General features: G+C 49.1%; 1 long non-coding RNA gene across 1 annotated transcript; it reads right to left on the bottom strand.

Annotated features, from left to right (window-relative positions):
* Nucleotides 1-1,364: 1,364 nt before the first annotated feature.
* Nucleotides 1,365-6,564, bottom strand: LOC117201105 (uncharacterized). The gene is made up of 3 exons (XR_004483062.2): nucleotides 3,772-6,564; nucleotides 2,423-2,480; nucleotides 1,365-1,547 (listed from the first exon to the last, which is right to left on the bottom strand). It is a non-coding gene; the product is annotated as an uncharacterized LOC117201105 (long non-coding RNA).
* Between the last annotated feature and the right edge of the window lie 1,460 nt (nucleotides 6,565-8,024).

The raw sequence follows: 8,024 nt of genomic DNA, 5'->3' as shown, positions 1-8,024 counted from the left end.
CATATATATGAAATATTTTATATTTTAAAATTTAATAAAATAACTTTTAAAAGTCCCAGGGAAGGAGTCTAATTGACCTATCCTGGGTCAGCTGCCCATTTTTGGACCAATCAACTGAGTCATGGAAGAACATGGCTGCTCTTGCTCTAGCCATGTATTGGAAGGAGGCTGGGGATGGAGATAGTGTCCTTGAGAAGGAAGGGCATCTGCACAGAACCAAAGATACCGACTGAGTGCTGGTCCCAGGGGCATAAGCAGCCAGGATATATGGGAAATTAACCAGGATACACATTAGAATCCCCTAGGAGCTTCTTTCAGGACTCAAACCCAGACCTGCTGAGTCAGAATTTTCAGGCATTCACATTTCAAAAAAGCCTTCCTGTTGGTTCTGATGGGAAACCCTAGTTAAAGAAAATCACTTAAGGCCTTGGGTTCAAACCACCAAGTTGAAGCCCCTGGCCTAGGCGAGCGGGCCTTTATGCACTAGATAAAATAGTGCATAATAGTGACTCTCTTCCCTCCGAGAGTCAGCCTGTGGACAAAGGAGAGGACGCACACAGGTGGACTGGTTTCTAGGGAAGCCCCACTCCCAGGCTTCATCCTTCAGTAAGTAATACCCTTGGCCTGAACCACCCGCCTTGGTTCCTCTGGGGTTTGGCTTTAAGAGGTAGGTTAGTGAGGAGAGGGACTTGAGCTTCCCTTAGAGACCAAAAGTTTTAATGTTGGTGATTTTCCAAAGCCCCTTTGCATGGTTTAAAATGACAGCAGTAAAAACATTGACTTGCTAATTGCCGGACACTGTGCAGAAATGATTCGTCCAAAGTCCCTAAGCTAGGGGCTGGCAAAGTCAGGACTCAAACCCAGGTCTGTCAGACTCCCAGATCTGTGCCCCGGGGAATCTTGGGTCACTGAAGATTCTTCATAGTGTGGCAGCAACTGGCCTTCTCTCCTTACTGCCTGCTCTTGACACCCCAGAGTACACTCATCTCCCAGCACACCAAGCACGAACTGGTGGTCAGGTGATGATGCTGTCAATGGCTTCACACCCTTCTTATTGTTGCCCTCTTTGCATGGTGTCCCCTGAGTATCCTTTCTACCAAACCATCTATGTGGCAAGTCCTCATGGGTCTTCAAGGGTTTGCAAAATGTATTGGGTAGGCCAAAAGGTTCATTTGCTTTTTTTCTGTAAGATGGCTCTAGTAGCACTTAGTTGTCTTTAACTTCGTTCAAAACAATTTTTTTAGATTGTATGTGACAGCTGTCGTATCAGCATGCATTTAAAAAAAAAAGACATCAAAATTGGTGAATTTTTGTGTACCCATTTTAATATTGAAGATGGAAGAAAAAAAGCAACATTTTCAGCATATACTTTATTATTTCAAGAAAGGTAAAAACTCAAATGCACAGAAAGATTTGTGCAGTGTATGGAGAAGGTGCTGTGACTGATTGAACGTGTTACAAGTGGTTTGCGAAGTTTTGTGCTGGAGTTTTCTCGTTGGACGATGCTCCACGGTCGGGTAGACCAGTTGAAGTTGGTAGCAATCAAACTGAAACAATAATTGAGAACAATGAACGTTATACCACGCGGGAGGTAGCCTACATACTCAAAATATCCAAATCAAGCATTGAAAATCATTTGCACCAGCTTGGTTATGTGAATCACTTTGATGTTTGGGTTCCACATAAGTTAAGTGAAAAAAACCTCTTGACCATATTTCCGCATGTGATTCTCTACTGAAATGTAATGAAAACATTCCGTTTTTAAAACAAATTGTGACGGGCGATGAAAAGTGGATACTGTACAACAGTGTGGAATGGAGGAGATTGTGGAGCAAGCGAAATGAACCACCACCAACCACACCGAAGGCCGGTCTTCATCCAAAGAAGGTGATGTTGTGTAAACGGTGGGATTGGAAAACCAAACAATTAATTCCAACAAGTACTGCTCCCAGTTAGACTAACTGAAAGCAGCACTCGATGAAAAGGGTCCAGAATTAGTCAATAGAAGATGCATAATCTTCCCTCAGGATAACACAAGACCGCATGTTTCTTTGATGACCAGGCAAAAACTGTTACAGCTTGGCTGGGAACTTCTGATTCATCCACCGTATTCACCAGACATTGCACCTTCGGATTTCCATTTACTTCAGTCTTTACAAAATTCTCTTAATGGAAAAAATTTCAATTCCCTGGAAGACTGTAAAAGGCACCTGGAATTGTTCTTTGCTGAAAAAGGTAAAAAGTTTTGGGAAGATGGAGTTATGAAGTTGCCTGAAAAATGGCAGAAGGTAGTGGAACAAAAGGGTGAATATGTTTGTTGTTCAATAAAGTTCTTGGTGAAAATGAAAAATGTCTTTTATTTTTACTTAACAAACCAAAGGTACTTTTTGGCCCACCCAATACAATACTGTTGGTTGCTTACCTCTCATCTTCCCCATTCCACTGTGCAGTCCCAAAGGGGGGCACCGATTCACTCATCTCTGTATCCGGAGTTGATAAGCAGAATGTGAGGGGATGAGTGAATACACAAATGAGTGAATGAATCAATGGTAATGGCAATGGCAAGCAAATGGTAGCAATGCAGAGGAGGGGAGTGCGGGGTCTGCAGCCATAGTAACAATGATGTTGCTGTGTGATAGTGCTAGGAAGATGGTAACCATGGCAACACTGATGGTGAGGCCTCTTTAGACAGTACAAGTGCTGCCCGCTGTCCATGCCAAACCTGACCCACTCAGTGGCCAAACAAGATGATGAGTACAAGTAGCAACTGTTGTCCTGCTCCCTGCTCTAAGACCCCCGCCCAGGGCTGAGTTTCACAGTGGTCACACCCTCTTCTTGAGTGACCCATGAGACTCTAGGAACACTGTGTTGGGGGCAAGGAGGTCCAGCTTGCCTGGGTGTGGGTATATGTGCACAGGCAAGAAGCAGTAGGATGGGCAAATGTATAAGGTGTGATTTGTTCTAAGGACAATCTTCGTGTGTGCACTCGTGCCTGCTGCGAGTGTATTAGGGGAAGAGGGACAGTTCCATATATGTGTGTGGGGCACGGCCAGATGTGTAGAGGGCTAAGTGTGTGGGAAGGGGGAGTCAGCCTGCCGCGTGTGTGGCTGCAGTGCGGTGTTCCTGGGAGGGCGCCGTTGTGGGGGGGGGGGCCGTGTGCGCGCACACGCGCGCTAGCTTGAGCTTCCTCGTGGGGGGCGGGGTTCCGGGGCTGCGGGCCGGAGACCCTCGGCCCCACAGCGTACGGGGTGGGGGGGTTGGGGGGGTGCTCTGCCCATCCATCGCCCCGAGCTCAGCGAGCGAGGCGGATATCACTGTGTCACAGGGGCTCGGCTCGCAGATCTTATCCTCTTCATTTCCGCCTGAGCCAAGCCGGCCCACACTAGCTCCCTGAAGGCTCCATCCATCATTATGGAGGGAAAGATGAGGGCTGGACGGGGGTGGGGGTGGACTCTCAGATGGCGAGGAGAGGGAGGGGGTGGCGGAAACCAAGAGCACCATCGGACACCCGAGAAAGACATCGGGACAAGTTGGCGGGGGTGGGCATTTTGGGATCTGCTCTTCCCTGTGGGGGAGGAGATGCTCTCTTGGCCCTGGCCGGGATGAGGGACAGCGGCCGGACTCAGCCCTAGCCTGGAACACCACACAGGTTGCTGGGGTCCGGATCCCTGGTGCCTGGCCTCGCTCTCCCAAGCTGGGGGGCAGTGTGGGGAGGGAGCGTGTCTCCATTCCAGCCCTAGGGAGAGAGATGTATTAAGCGAGGGTCCGCACCTGGACCCTCCGAGGTGGCTCCGGGCTCGGGGCGGCGTAGGCGGGGGCGGGCGCCCCGAAGGGAGGCCTTATTTCATTTCCCCGCACTGCTGAGGTTTCTGCGAAGTGTCTCTCTCACCTCTTTAAATTTTACGGCGCTTGGCTTGTGGCCGCAGGCCCCGCCCCGGGCAGGAAGTGGGTGCTGAGTCTGGGAGCCTCCCAGGCCAGGGGGTGACTCCACCAGGCAGGGCGTGGGTCAGGCCCGGGGTGCCCGGACTCTGCAGGGCGGCCAGCCTGCGACCCCTCTCTGGTTCCCCCGGGCCTTCCTGGAGGGGGTCTGGATTGTCTGGGCCCAGGGGTAGGGTTTGCCTCGTAGCTTCTCAGGCCTGGCCCCGCCCCCTTTTCCAGGCTCCTTCATAGGCCACACCTCCCTCCTCCAGCTCCCAGTGAGTGTTGGGGTGTGCGGGGTCGAGGAGGGATCCTGGAAGAGGGAATAAGAGGACCAGAAGTGGATATCAGCCTTGGGGCCCCGATCTAGGTCAGGTACACCAGTGCAGTCTGCAGATGAGGCAGGTAAGCTCTGGTCCCTGATGGACAGGCCTGGCACCTGCTGGGAGATCAGGTTGGGGGCTGGAAATGAAGGGAGGGGGCATGGGAAGGCAGCTGGGCCCCAACACTTCCCTCAGGAGCCTGCTATGACTCCTTACCAGGATCAATTAGTGGGGGCAGGAGTGTGGTCTTGCACTGGAGAGGATGAAGGAGAACAGGAGATGAATGTGGACAGGAGTGGCGCTTGAGGGAGGAAAGAAGTGTGAGCAGAAGGGCATGGACTGTCGGAGGATCCCGTTAACTGGGGGAGGCACTGCCCAGAGACACCCAGCCAGTTAGAGTAAGGATTTGAACACAGTTATGTCTGACTCCAGAGCCCCCTTTTTTTTAAAATTAATTAATTAATTAATTTAATTTTTGGCTGCATTGGGTCTTTGTTCCTGCGTGCAGGCTTTCTTTAGTTGCGGCGAGTGGGGGCTACTCTTCGTTGCAGTGCGTGGGCTTTTCATTGTGGCGGCTTCTCTTGCTGCAGAGCACGGGCTCTAGGTGGGCAGGCTTCAGTAGTTGTGCCACGTGGGCTAAGTAGCTGTGGCTCACGGGCTCTAGAGTGCAGGCTCAGTAGTTGTGGCACACGGGCTTAGTTGCTCCGTGGCATGTGGGATCTTCCCAGACCAGGGCTTGAACCTGTGTCCCCTGCCTTAGCAGGCGGATTCTTAACCACTGTGCCACCAGGGAAGCCCCAGAGCCCCTTTTTAAGATTTGTAATCATCACCTTGATTTCTCTACAGTTTACTTCTTATTGATACAACCTCAGACTATCCAATCAAACAGCCACAGACATAACTTTGTGACAAGCACATAACCAGAAGGAAACAAAAAGCATAAAACAGAAATTTGGCTCCACTGGCCTGGGAGATGTGGAGCCAGTGGCCCAGCAGGGAGAGACACTAGCTTCCCAGATTGCCCCTGGTCGGGGGCTCTGGGACACCAGGGCTGGTTCAGTTCAGAGCAGGGCGTGGGAGTTGGGGGCAGAACTGCAGCTGAAACTGCCCGCCTGGTAGTTGAAGCCTGCTGAAAAAGGCTTTGAAACATTCTTTTTCTGCGTTGACCTGGAGAGGACATGTCCTGGATAGCACACTCCAGGGAGCTCAACCACCAGCATCTGTATGAGGAAAATTGGTCACCTCCGCATGACCCGGCAAGGGTCTGTTGTGGCCGCCCCTCCCCTACTCCCACACCTGCTCCTGGCTAACGCTCCTGTCTTTTCACACTCCTCACAGCCAATCTCTCACCGAGTCCTATGGATTTGCCCTTCTAAACATCTCTCAAGTCTGTCCCCTTCTCTCTTATCCCTGCCACCTCAGTCATCGTACTCCTTACTGTGGTCTCTCCTTGTGTTATTGCAACGAGCTCCTATCCGTCCTCGATACTATGATGACAATAGGGTCCTGTCATACCCTTTTAAAACCCTTTAAGGGCTGCCGGTTGCTCCCAGGATAAAGCCAAAGTTCACAGCGTTGAGTTCAAGCCTGCCTTTCCTGCTTCCCTCACTTCGTTTTACGAAAATAACCTTACCCCTTCATGCTTCTGAGCCTATTGCATGTGGCGCCCTCTGCCTGGAATGCCCTTCCCTCCCTTCTGTACTGGGCTAGATTTTTGTCACCCCAGGCCCAGCTCAAGTACCTCTGCTCTGGGAAGACTTCCTGGAGGGAATCCGTCTTCTGTGCTCTCATGGCCTCTGTGCTCCCTTGCCCCCTGGTTATAATTGGCTGTTAGGATCTGTCTAGGTCTTGCACTAGACTAATTGCTCACAGAGGGCAGGGCCCTTATTTCACATAGGAGCCTGAGAACCTGGCAGGAGGAGTCAAGAGGGGATTGCTATTGAATGATAAAGGGGAACCGGTATTGTTTGGGACCTAGCACCAGGCTGCCCCCAGCCTGTTTCTGGACTTCCTTGGACATGGGACCCTGGGTCCATGATACTTGGGGTGTGGGTGAGGAGGAAGAGGCTGGTGAGTGGCATTGTGAGCTTGTTTGAACATTATCCCTTCACATGAATTCTCTTTCCTCTGAATCCCTCTCACACTGCCCCCAACGCTGCAGAAGACCTACCTGTAATGAGGACTGAAGATTCAGGAATGTTCCAGTCACTGCCTGTGGCTTTTGCGTCTTATTGAATAGGGTGACTGGTTGTCATGGAAACCCGAGTGCAGGAAGCTCCTTCTGGCTCCCTTCCCAGGGTGGAACTGCGGGCTGAGTGCCCTCTACGGCCTCTGGCTGAGCTGCTGCCAAGCTGGCAGCTGGTGCTGGATGGCTGGGGCCTACCCACTCTGGGCCAGACTGGGTCTCATCATTCCTTCCTCAGTAGAAGTTTGTGGGTTCATCCCAGAGTGTTGACCCGAGCCTGCACCACACACTTCAAGGCCGTAACCCTATAAACATGTTTCTTCTCCTTTGGGGACCAGCAAACCTCTGGATAAACTCAGGTTCAGGTTCTGGAGTCAGACAGCATGGGTTCTAGTCTTGACTCTGCCACTGCTTGTGTTGCTGTGTAGTCTTGAGCAAGGCATTTAATTTTCTAGGTCTCAGTTCCCTCATCTGTAAAATGGGGATAATAATAGCATCATGAGATTTCCACTTTTGGTAAGATGGTGAACTAGTGCTCTAAAAGGCCCTCCCACTAAAATACAACTAGATTCTGCATGAATTACAAAAACAAAAAAAATAAACCATTATTTTTAATGCATTGCTGGGTTTGTCAGAAAGTAAGGGAAATCTCTAAGGACTAAATATCCTCTGCCAAGAAAAACTCAACAAGACAGTGAGTAACTAAAACTAAAGCATGGAGTCATCACTAACAGGTAAACAGGAAAGTCAGGCTAAGTGTTGAAATAAGCACTGTGATAGGCAAATTAAGTCTAGGGCAGAGGCGAGGTGAGAGAACTTAACTTGAGACTCCTGAATTGTGCCCAGGTCTCTTGAAGGTGGCTAAAGTAGTCCCAGATTAATAGCAGCCCCGACTAAATGCAAATGCCTTCAGTATGAATGTACCTCCAATTTAGGCCCTCAGGATTCCCACAGGTTAAATTAAAAATATGAGCTCACAATCAGTGATTACCAAACTACAAGGAAACAAGCCACTATGAGTGAGAGTCAGCAATACAATAAACAATACGCTGAGACAATACGCCCTTCCTAAATACTTTGGCTATTGGAATTACCAAATACAGAATATAAAACAATCATGTATAAAATGTTCAAAGAAATACAAGATGGAATCACATCGCAAAAAAAATGTGGAATAAAAACCTGTCTACAATGGCCAGAAGATTTGAAAATAAACCAAATAGCACTTGTATAAATGAAAATTATAATCAGTGATATAAAAATCTCATGAGATGGACGAAATAGATTAGATGCAGCTGAAGAGAAAATTATGAACTGGAAAGTAGATCTGAAGAAATTACCCAGAATATAGCACAGAAAAAAAGAGATGTAAAATATAAAAGGAGGTTAAGAGAAATGGAGACAAGAATAAGAAGGTCTGCTATGCAGCTGAAACCCACAAGGAAAGAGCAGAGAAAGCTAAGGTGAGATTATATTTGAAGAGATAATGGCTGAGAACTTTTCAGAACTTGTAAGAGAAGTGAATTCACTCCTAGACACATTGTAGTAAACTTGCAAAAGACCAAAAATAAAGATAAGAACTTAGAAGCAACCAGAGA

The sequence above is a fragment of the Orcinus orca genome, chromosome 6, assembly GCF_937001465.1.
Source record: "Orcinus orca chromosome 6, mOrcOrc1.1, whole genome shotgun sequence".
NCBI classification, from domain to species: Eukaryota; Metazoa; Chordata; class Mammalia; order Artiodactyla; family Delphinidae; genus Orcinus; species Orcinus orca.
Note: the sequence above shows the minus strand (reverse complement) of the source record. Positions and strands in the feature narration are given on the sequence as shown.